This window comes from Polypterus senegalus, chromosome 11, assembly GCF_016835505.1.
Source record: "Polypterus senegalus isolate Bchr_013 chromosome 11, ASM1683550v1, whole genome shotgun sequence".
Classification (NCBI taxonomy): Eukaryota; Metazoa; Chordata; class Cladistia; order Polypteriformes; family Polypteridae; genus Polypterus; species Polypterus senegalus.
The window spans coordinates 64,607,793-64,620,317 of NC_053164.1; the positions used below are offsets into that span (position 1 = coordinate 64,607,793).

Here is a 12,525-nt window from a genome sequence, read left to right on the forward strand (position 1 = left end):
TTCAATTCATCATAAAAACTATTCATGGTGGCTCTAAAATCCGTACTGACCCCTACTCTCTCTTCTGTTTCTTTTTCCGGTTACTTTGTGGTGGCGGCCTGCGCCACCTCCACCTCCTCAAAGCATCATGATGCTCTAACAATGATGGATGGATTAAAAGCCAGAAGTCTACATGACCATCATCATCGAGTCCTTCCGTGAGAACCCTAAATCCAAAGAGGACTGTTTGATTTATGTTAGGTAGATTGCCCAGAGGGGACTGGGTGGTCTAATGGTCTGGAATCCCTACAGATTTTATTTTTTTTCTCCAGCTGTCTGGAGTTTTTTTTTTTTTTTTTCTGTCCTCCCTGGCCATCGGGCCTTACTCTTATTCTATGTTAATAAATGTTGACTTATTTTTCTTACTGTGTCTTTTATTTTTCTATTCTTCATTATGTAAAGCACTTCTTTTTTTGTATGAAAATGTGCTATATAAATAAATGTTTTGTTGTCGTCCGTTACGAGAAATGGACGTCTGAAGCGGAGCTCTGTTAGCAGCAGTGTTATTTTTTCTCTTATTATCCCAAGTTATTCTGTATTTACCCAACCCGAGGAGATTCTATTACAGTATATGTAAGCATATATAAACATGAGCGGCAAAAAAGTGGCTCAGAAAGAAATGAAATCAAATCTAAAGCTACATTCAAGCCTAGACAGGCATCAAGTCCAAGTTCAAGGTACAGCCTTTCAGAGACTAACCTGGAAAAGGCAGGTGAAAGCACAGACTTCCCAGGACCCCACTGCGCTGCATCTCCTCCAGACGAGCATGAAAATGGGAGCGAACGTGCAAGTGATGCGAGTCACGATAGCTCATCGATTCCAGAAGGTCACTTGAAACTGGAAATGGCCTTGGAGTCAGTGCTTTCATCTAGTTCTCGTGAGCATCGGCTGTAATAGGGCTTGTCACTTCACATGCAGAGCACGAAAGCTGAAACAATCTGTCCGAACTGAAGGTAATGATTGCTACAATGGCCATGGCCATAAAAGAGCTCAAGAAAGATATTAAGAAAGATATAAAAAAAGAAATAAATGGTATGCTCAAGACAAACGAGAAGCTGCAGCTGAAGCTGCGGCAGGATAATAAAGACTTGGAGAAAAGTGTATATAATCGCTTTGAGGCAGCCTTTAAAGGCATGCTGGAAAAAATTAAGGAACACATTCAGGAAAATGTGTCTAAGTTTGAGAATAAGCTGAGAGCACTTCTCGATCAGCTGGATGACGTTAAGCAGACATTCACGACTCGAACTGAAACAGCCAAACATCTTGCGCACACTGCTCAAAATCAGAAATGCAGCCTTAGGGTGACCAGAGCCAACCTGTCTGACACTATGAGGAGAGCTAAGTGGGCATAGGCGCAGAGGATCAACAAACACTTCAGCAGCACCAGAGAGACACGTCGTATGTGGCAGGGCGTTCAGACAATTACAGACTACAAGCCCAACCCACACAGCAGTGATGGTGATGCCCTCCTACTGGATGAGCTGAACAACTTCTTTGCACGGTTTGAGGCACAGAACAAAAAGCCTACGAGAAAAGCAACACCTTCCTCCACTGACCAGGCACTCTGTCTCTCCATAACTGACGTGAGGAGGTCTCTATCCAGAATCAATCCACACAAGGCTGCAGGACCTGACAACATACCTGGCTGTGTGCTCAAAGAATGTGCCATTGAATTGGCTGGTGTCCTCAAAGACATCTTCAACACATCTCTGAGCCAGTCGACAGTCCTAGCATGCTTCAAGTCGACCACCATCATACCAGTGTCATCAGTGACAAGCTTGAATGACCATCGACCAGTTGTACTCACGCCAATCATCATGAAGTGCTTCAAAAGGTTAGTCATGTCACACATAAAGACTAACCTCCCTGCCTCCCTTGACCCTCTTCAGTTTGCATACCGCTCAAACAGGTCAATTGAGGATGCCATATGCTCTGCCCTTCACATCTCCCTGACACATCTGGATAAAAAAAAGACACATGTCAGGATGCTATTCATAGACTTTAGCTCCGACTTCAACACAATCTTCCCCCAAAAGCTGGTTGTAAAACTGAGCAGGTTGGGCCTGAACACCACCCTCTGTAATTGGATCCTGGACGTCTTGACAGAGAGGCCCCAGTCAGTTCGGATGGGCCACAACACTTCCAGCATCATCACACTGAGCACTGGAGCACCGCAGGGCTGTGTGCTTAGTCCACTGCCGTTCATCCTGCTAGCTCACTACTGCACAGCCATGCACACCAACCACATCATCACGTTTGCGGATGATACGACGGTACTGGGACTGAGCATACAGAGATGAGGTGGAATGGCTGTCTGCATGGTGTGAAGACGACAATCTCTCTCTCAATGTCGACAAGACAAAAGAGATAATCATGGACTTCAGAAAATCACGTCCTGCCCAGATCCCACTCAGCATCAAAGGTTTAGATGTGGAGATTGTTAGGAGTACCAAGTTCCTCTGTGGGCTCATAACTGAGGAACTTACATGGATGCATAATACCTCATCACTAATCAAGAAAGCCCAGCAGAGACTACACTTCCTGAGGCGGCTGAAGCGAGCACGTCTTCCCCCTTCCATCCTCACCATGTTCTACAGAGGCACCATGGAGAGTGTTCTGACCAGCTGCATCACTGTCTGGTATGGAAACTGCAACATATCTGACCACAAGCGCCTACAAAGGATAGTGAAGACAGCAGAGAACATTATTGGGGTGCCTCTCCCTTCACGACAGGACATATTCTACAAACACAGTGTCCGCAAAGCCTGCAGCATTGTGCAGGACCCCTTACACCCCTCACATGGACTTTTCACACATCTGCCATCCAAGAGAAGATACTGCAGCATCAGAGCCAGATCTGCCAGGCTGCAGGAGAGTTTTTACCCCCAAACTGTCAGACTCCTTAACATTATGCTGCCCCTGGGATCTTCCACACGGCCTCAACCACCTCTAAAAACAGAACTTTTATACATGCAAGCCACTTTCCTGCAAAGATGAGTGGGCATGGAGAAAAGAACTGAAAACCTCATACTGACCTTTAAGGATTTTGACAATCTTGATATCCTGCTGTGAAACATTCTGACCTGTCATTGTTTACACATGTCTTAAACAACTATTATCATATACAACGTAAAAACAGCATAAAGACAGACGCCTCACGCCTGGACAAACTGGTGAGGAAGGAAGGCTCTTCTGTAAGCATGGAGCTGGACAGTCTGACATCAGTGGCAGAGCGACGGGCGCTGAGCAGACTCCTGTCAATCATGGAGAATCCACTGAACAGGATCATCTCCAGACAGAGGAGCAGCTTCAGCGACAGACTGCTGTCACCATCCTGCTCCACTGACAGACTGAATCGTTCCTCCTCCACACTATGCGACTCTTCAATGCCACCCGGGGGGGTAAAGATTAACATTATACAAAGTTATTGTCTGTTATATCTGCATTGTTATCACTCATTAATTTAATATTGTTCTTGATCAGTATGCTGCTGCTGCTGGAGTATGGGAATTTCCCTTTGGGATTAATAAAGAATCTATCTATCTACACTGATAAATTCTGTGTTATCTATTATTTATTTATATTACATATTTATTAACTATATTTATGTATCTAGATTGCAAATACCATACATTGCATCAATGTTCATATTGCTTACTACACGTCAATATTGCTACTTCTTCATCTTGTCTTTGCACAATGTCTTATCTTGCTTGTGTTTTAATTAAAATTTTTAATTTTAATTCTAATTTTATTTTTAATTTAATTTTAATTTATTATTTGCACTTCATGTTGTTTCACTGTAGACCCTGAGCTTCGCAATTTCGTCTATCTGTCTACTTGTATATGGTTGAGATGACAATAAAGTTCGCTTTCACTTTGATCTACCACTGATGGAAATACAACAGCTGCAAACTCCAAATGTAAAACACTCGGAGACAGACTTGTTGCTCTGCAGATGGATGCAGAAGGAATAATATTAGAATCAAAGGTCCACCTGAGAACCGTGAAAGTCCAAACACACTGAAATTCGTAGCTGAACTATTCTCAAAAATAATTGGAGACAGCAGCAGCTTACCGCACACGGGGATCAAATACCTGTAAACCTAGGACTTTCTCATGTGCTTTAAAAACTTGCAATATAAATTTAATGTAATGTCACTTTTCAGACAGAAACAAGATTATATTTGAAAATAACCACATCTGTATCTTCCCTGAATTCTCACACTCAACAGTAAACAGCGCTTACGGAAAGCCGATATCAGATATAGCCCTCTTGTACCCTGACAAACTGAAATTGGATATTCAGGACAAGCATTACATCTATACCTCTACGGAGGAAGCAGAAAGAGATTTAATAAAAAAAAAAACTGATCCCGACACTTTTTTGAAATATGAATGTGAGTCGCATCCTGTCATGGCAGGGCAAAGAAGATCTCACCGGCTGCCTGATCCGCTTGCAATGATACTGGTATCATAATTATACATCCTTTTCCCTTCTTGGCCACTTTCTATGTAAGTTTTAATTACAATTACAATTTAATTCTACCTCAAACTTTTTGCCAAGCATTAATTACCATCTTTCCTAAACAAAATAAGGACTTGCTACAATGGGCATCAAACAGACCAAATTCACTTCTGAATAATGATGTGAAGATACTCTCCAAAGTCGTAGCTAGAAGGATGGAGAAAGTGCTGCCTTTGGTAATATCACAAGACCAAACTGTATTTACTAAAGGCCGACACTAAGCTTCCAATTTTCAACGCCGGTTTAATATAATATATTCACCCACAAAGTCAAACACCCCGGAGATATTATCATTGGATGCAGAAAAAGCATTTGATATGATTGAATGGAACTACCTTGTCACTACATTGGAGAAATGTGGGTTTGGCCCAAACATTTGTGCATGGATCAAACTACTGTATACCAGTCCAGAAGCTTCAGTTTGTATTAACAGCATTAATTCAGATTACTTTAAACTAGAATGTGGTACCAGACAAGGATATCCCCTGTTACCACTGCTGTTTGCCATCGCCAGTAAGCCACTGGCGGTTCACTGTCAGAATGCTTATGAGATAAAGGGGATTATCAGAGAAGGACTTGAACAGAACATTTCTCTATATACAGATAATATGGTACTGTATATATCAGATCCACAAAATTCTGTGCCTGCAGTCCTAACAGCACTAACAAAATTTCAAAAGATTTCTGGTCTCAGAATTCATTTGAATAAAAGTGTACTCTCTCCAGTGAACTCTCAAGCATACAATATTAGATTGGACACCTTCCCTTTAATCATTGCAGAACAGTTTAAACACCTCGGGGTAAACATCACAAGCAAACATGAAGCTCTTTAACAACAAAATTTTGCATCTGTATGGAAAAAATTAAGCAAGACTTGCAGAGATGGTCAACCCTTCATCTCACTTTAGCTGGAATTATTACCATTGTTAAGATGAATATCCATCCTAAGCTTCTCTTTTTATTTTTAACACATTCCAATATACATCAATAAATCGTTTTTTAAAAAATTAGATTCAACCATAACCTGTTTTATTTGGTATTCAAAATGTCCAGGTATCCAAAGAGCGACCCTACAAAGACCTAAGGCAGAAGGTGACATGGCTCTACCTAACTTTCAATATTCTAACTGGGCAGCAAACATACAAGCTATTAAAACCTGAACATGGACACAAATAAAGATGAACATACACAGGCTTTGTCAGCAATAGAAACAAAATCCTGCAGTACTTCTTTATAATCCTTGCTTTGTACACCAAAAAAAGCAAGTTATCGGCAATATACTAACAATCAAACTGTGCTTCACTCACTCAGAATATGGAACCAATGTAGGAAGTACAGTGGAACCTCTAGATATGATCACCTCTGTATACGAGCAATTCAAGATAAGAGGAAAGTATGAGCGAAAAATTCGGATCTAAAAACGAGCATTGGCTCGCGCCATGAGCCAGGCTGTGGTTATGCGTGACGCGTTTCCCAATCCGCCTCGACTCGGGGATTCACCCAAGCTGACGCTGCCAGCCCGTCAGCTCACTCAGTGTTCCTTGTTCTCCCGTAGAGTGAGGATCTATGCGTTTGTGCGCTTGTGATTTCATTGTTTCGCTGTAGCAGTTCGCCGTATAAGCGTATCCAAAAATATTGCGGACATGCACACAGAGAATAGTAGACGATTGCCCTCAAGAGGAGTACTAGGGTGTTGTACCGTGTTAGCCATTATGAATGTACAGAAAAGCTGTTAAAATGACACTTTTATTGGCTAACTAAAAAAGATTACAATATGCAAGCTTTGATTACATCTTGCCTGAAGAAGGGGCCTGAGTTGCCTCGAAAGCTTGCATATTGTACTCTTTTTAGTTAGCCAATAAAAGGTGTCATTGTGCTTGGCTTTTCTCTACCCTCAAGAGGAGAAAGAGAGAAGCGAACGAGCGAGCAGGAGAGATAAGGAGATAGAGAGAGGGGCTCATGAGCGAGATAAGGAGAGTGAGACGCGCACGAGAGAGAAGAACCATCAGCTCAGTTATGATCACATGACACTCAGCAGACAAAGTGTATCCACACTTATTTATCAGTGTTATTTGTTAGGAAAATTGATTTTTATGTTGATATTTTTGGGGGTGTGGAACGGATTAACTGGATTTCCATTATTTTCAATGGTAAAGTTTTGTTCTAGATACAAGAAATTCGCTATACAAGCTCAGAGCTGGAACGAATTAAACTCGTATCTAGAGGTTCCACTGTACTTCAAAACAGAGAACTTTTTTTTTTTTATCTGTGACACCTCTGCATAAGAACCACATTTTTCCACCCTCTCAAACATATGCAGTTTTCAATGTCTGGAAAACATTTGGGATTAAATCACTTAGGAGATCTGTACTATGAACAATAGCATCCTATGAACAATTACATTCTAAATTTAACTTTCGGGCAACACATTTCTTCTAATACCTTCAAATCAGAAACTTTGTTAAACAGAACCTGCCCAATTTTCCTCACCTCCCACCCACCTCTATGCCAGAAAAAATATACTGATCAGTCTTGAGGACTCAGCATTTATGTAATATATAAAACCATTTTATAGTCCCCCACTTTCAAAGATCCAAGAGGACAGAAGAAAATGGATCTCTCACTCAACATCTTGGAAAAGGAGTGGAAGGTAGCAATGCAGAGAATTCACTTGTGCTCCATCTGTGCAAAGCATAGAATTATTCAACTCAAAATTATATAATTGAGCACATCTGTCTTATTAAAAACTGTCCAAAATGTTTCCAGGGCAAGTTTCAACCTGCGAACGCTGCAGTCCAAGTTCCAGCCTCACTGGGTCACATGTTCTGGGCCGGCACCAAATTAACATCATTCTGGACACAAATCTTGAAATGCCTTTCAGACAGCCTTGGTGTCACAATCACCTGATATCCACTAACAACTGTGTTTGGTGGGCTCACAGGGGGGCTTCAAGTGGAGAAGGACAAACAAACTCACTCTAATTGCCTTTACTATACTATTGGCACAGAAACTTATCTCGCTCAACTGGAAGAATCCTAACTCACCTCTTCTAAGTCAGAATACTATTGGCTGTTAGAAACATGGCTGAGCACGACTCTGCTGAATGGTCGGCACACAATCGCTAAATGTGACAATTATTTCAGTTAATGTGGTCAGGTGATGAGATCAGCGACTGTGCTTGGCAAATCTGACATGCTCCAGGACAAAAATGTTCTTCAAAACAACTGACATTATCAACAACTTTGAAACAAGTGATCAGCTTCATCTTGTTTAAATACACTCTGCACACATCACAAATATTTAAGTACTTAACACATTAATAAACTCCTATTAAACAGCAGCACCACCCAGTATTGTGAGAATGACATGGTGGAGGCCTTGTGTGCCTCAGTCTTTCTTAACACTCCACTTGTGCTTCTGACGGACCAGTTTACTATGGGTAACCCTAAAAGGGGGGTCCAGAGTAAAAGCGGCTCATTATTGACCTTCATGAATATTCTAATTAAATGAAAGTGGGTCTTAGCCAGAAGACGGATGCCAGTCCTGAAAGTGGTGTTCACCTAAGAGTGGCACATTGGGTGACCCACACAGCCTGGTTGGCTCTGTATGATAAAGTCACATGTATAAGTAGACAAATTGACCTTAATTTCCACCTCACCACTGTGGTCCAGTGCAAAACAAACATAAATAGACGTTATTGGGGTCTAGGAAGAAAATCAGAGTACCAGTACAGGGCAGGAGCCAGCTATAGACCATCATAGGGTACACTCACATTCAAGTCCACAACCACACCAAGACAAGTTAGATTTGCCAGGCCACTAAACCTGAGCATCTTTAGAAATATGAAGAAAATAAGAATAAAAGAGCAGACATGGAAACTACACAGAGACTTAAAAAACAGGCTGAGATTCAAATTCAGTCTGACAGAATTGCTGCTATGGATGGTGAATCCATCAATCTGGAAGAGTACACAGACTCTGACTGGCTACATCTCCAAATGCATAGAGGATGTTACCACAAGAGCCAACCAAAAGCCCTGGATGACAAGAGAAGCTACTCAAGATCAGAAACGCTGCCTTCAGATCTGGAGACAAGGCCGCCCTCAGTGTGACCAGAGCCAAGCTGTCTGATGCTATGAGGAGAGCCAAGTGACCATACGTGCAGAGGATCAACAAACAATTCAGCAGCACCAGAGACACACGTCGTATGTGGCAGGGCGTTCAGACAATTACATACTACAAGTCCAACCCACACAGCAGTGATGGTGATGCCTCCCTTCCAGATGAGCTGAACAACTTCTTCGCATGGTTTGAGGCGCAGAACAAAAAGCCTACGAGAAAAGCAACACCTCCTCCAATGACCAAGCACTCTGTCTCTCCATAACGGAAGTGAGGAGGACTCTATCCAGAGTCAATCTACAGAAGGCTGCAACATACCTGGTCTTGTGCTCAAAGAATGTGCCATTCAACTGGCTGGTGTCCTCATAGACATCTTCAACACATCTCTGAGACAGTCGTCAGTCCCAGCATGCTTCAAGTCGACCACCATCATACCAGTGCTGAAGAAGTCATCAGTGACATGCCTGAATGACTACCGACCAGTTGCACTCACGCCAATCATAATGAAGTGCTTCGAAAGGTTAGTCATGTCACACATAAAGACTAACCTCCCTGCCTCCCTTGACCCTCTTCAGTTTGCATACCGCTCAAACAGGTCAACTGAGGATGCCATATGCTCTGCCCTTCACCTCTCCCTGACACATCTGGATAAAAAAGACACATATGTCAGGATCCTATTCATAGACTTTAGCTCTGCCTTCAACATAATCATCCCTCCAAAGCTGGTTGTAAAACTGAGCAGGTTCGGCCTGAACACCACCCTCTGCAATTGGATCCTGGACGTCTTGACAGAGAGGTCCCAGTCAGTTATGATAGGTTGCAACATCTCCAGCATCATCACACTGAGCACTGGAGCACCGCAGGGCTGTGTGCTTAGTCCATTGCTCTTCACCCTGCTAACTCACGACTGCACAGCCACGCACAACACCAACCACATCATCAAGTTTGCGGATGATATGATGGTGCTGGGACTGAGCATACAGAGATGAGGTGGAACGGCTGTCTGCATGGTGTGAAGACAACAATCTCTCTCTCAATGTCGACAAGACAAAAGAGATAATCGTGGACTTCATAAAATCACGTCCTGCCCACATCCCACTCAGCATCAACGGTATAGATGTGGAGATTGTTAGGAGTACCAAGTTCCTCGGTGTGCACATAACTGAGGACCTTACGTGGACACATAACACCTCATCACTAATCAAGAAAGCCCAGCAGAGACTACACTTCCTGAGGCGGCTGAATCGAGCACGTCTTCCCCGTTCCATCTTCACCATGTTCTACAGAGGCACCATTGAGAGTGTTCTGACCAGCTGCATCACTGTCTGGTATGGCAACTGCAACATATCTGACCGCAAAGGATAGTGAAGACAGCAGAGAACATTATTGAGGTGCCTCTCCCTTCACTACAGGACATATTTTACAAATGCAGTGTCCGCAAGGCCTTCAGAATTGTGCAGGACCCCTTACACCCCTCACATGGACTTTTCACACTTCTGCCATCCAAGAGAAGATACTGCAGCATCAGAGCCAGATCTGCCAGGCTGCAGGAGAGTTTTTACCCCCAAGCTGTTAGACTCCTTAACATTATGCTGCCCCTGGGACCTTCCACACGGCCTCAACCACCTCTAAAAACAGAACTTTTATACATGTGAGCCACAGTCCTGAAAAGACGAGTGTGCAGGTAGAAAAGAACTGAAAATCTCATACTGACCTTTAAGGATTTTGACACTCTTGATATCCTTCTGCTGTGAAACATTCTGACCTGCCATTGTTTACACACGTCTTAAACAACTATTACCATACACTGATCATTTCTGTATTATTTATATCTATTATTTATTTATTATATTACATATCTTACCCATCAATATTGCTGCTACTTCTTTGTCCTATCTTTGCACAATGTCTTGTCTTGTTTGTGTTTTAATTTTCAAATTTAATTCTATTTATAATTTATTACTTGCACGTCATGTTGTTACACTGTGGACCCTGAGCTTCGCAATTTCGTCTATCTGTATACTTGTATATGGTTGAGATGACAATAAAGTTCATTTGACTTTTGAGAATTGTAAGGCAGTAACACAAACCTCTATTAACTTCTCTAATACTCACTAACAGACATTACTGCAACATGGGAGTTTGTCATATTTCACACAGGTTAAATGGGAATAAAGACACACATTTAAGTGTCCATTCAAGCAATGCATGTAAATGTCTGCTGTCTGCATTGGGTTAAGCAGGTTTGAGGCCGTGTGTGTAAATACAGATATTGACTGCCAACCTTTACCAGTTAACAACATATAATTTATACTCTTAAAGGCGAGGTACTTCATGGCAGCACTGACGTTTTCTCTCACTATATCTTGGTATTTGTTCTCAGCTCGTATTCTCTAAGACTCTTCTCCACGGTCATGGACTCCAGTTCGTTTTTCACTTTTACTAATTTGATTCCTCGCTATTCTTTTAATGGCTGGCCAGTCACCATTTCCGCAAGTGTCATTGAACTGGACACCGCGGAGGAATAAAAGAGAAACAAAATGTAGAAATCAAAGCGCCGTACGTGTGGAATGGCCGTCTCCTCAAAGTCTGCGATTCGAGAAGGAATCGACTAAAGAAAACACGGAGAGGAATGAGCAGGCGCCAGCGGTGTGACGGAGTGGTACGATTTAAAATATGGGACTCGGCCACGTGGAGTGAACCGCAGATACCAATGAACAGAAACAGCACGCGGGTGGCCACAGGAGGATTCACTCGAGCAAAGTTCGGCGAGGGTGCTAAATAACATGAACGCGCCGCTCGCCTCTCACTCAGGTCGCGCGCGGGGATTCTAATGGAGCGAATGAAAACTCACACATCCATAAAGTTCATCACCAAAATACAGAGCACTTACTGTCTGCCTCTTGGCAATGGGATTGTTTCTGAACTCGTTCACACTTCTGTCTCACTCAGTAACAGCCCTGCGTCCGTAATGTTTCACAAAGCGAGACAATGGCAGCGTGGCTTCAGTAGCCGTCGCATTGGATGACGTCATCTTGCGGTCGACAAAGGGTCACGTGACAGTTAAAGCTCGCGCGCTTACTAGACGCCGCATGATCAGCAGCATCGTACGTCAACGTCGCCGCCATATTGTGAGTGGCACTGCTGCGGAGTGAAGTAATGAATAATGTGCAGCTTGGGATTGTTAAAACCGCTGTACGCTCCAAACCAGACCCCGAGGATTACATTTAATAGGTACGGCTGAAGAATTGTTTTGGTTATATTTGGCCATTAGAAAATCCCGTTTTATAATCTTAGCACTCAAGGTCACTTTACAATAAAATTAAACAGCTTTAGCAAAATTAAAACAAGAGAATGATAAATCAAAAAGCAATAATTAACAAACAAACAAAGATAACTGGCAGTAACAGTACAAATTGGTATGCCAGTTTGAAAAGATCAGTTTTGAGGGTATTTTTAAAATGTATTATTGAATCGAGCTGACAATTATGAAGAGGGAAGAGAATTCCTGAGTTGAGGAGCACCAGGAGAGACGCTCGAGCTCCCATAGCACTGAGTCTGACGTGCGGTACAGAAAGTCACGCTGCAGATGAGGATCTGAGTGAGCGAGAGGAGTGTCAGTCTGGAGGAGATCAGCGAGGTGTGGAGAGTTTTAAATGTTCAGAGCGGTATTTAGTATTGAATTCTGTAGTGAACAGGGAGCCAGTGAAGTTGAGAGAGAGTAGGTGTGATATGTTCAGTGGATTTAAACACACTAGGGACAATTTAGAATAATAAAAATAATAGATTTTTTTTTCATAATAAGAAACTTCTATCCCATCAGGGATAAGCATAGGTCCC

General features: G+C 42.5%; 1 protein-coding gene across 2 annotated transcripts in view; it reads right to left on the reverse strand.

Annotated features, from left to right (window-relative positions):
• LOC120539095 (zinc finger protein OZF-like) overlaps positions 1–11,693 on the reverse strand; it is a 33,778-nt gene extending 22,085 nt beyond the window's left edge. For both annotated transcript variants that reach the window (XM_039768848.1, XM_039768847.1), the window contains exon 1: positions 11,579–11,693. The gene's annotated coding sequence lies outside the window, so the exon portion shown is untranslated. The remainder of the gene's footprint in view (positions 1–11,578) is intronic.
• Between the last annotated feature and the right edge of the window lie 832 nt (positions 11,694–12,525).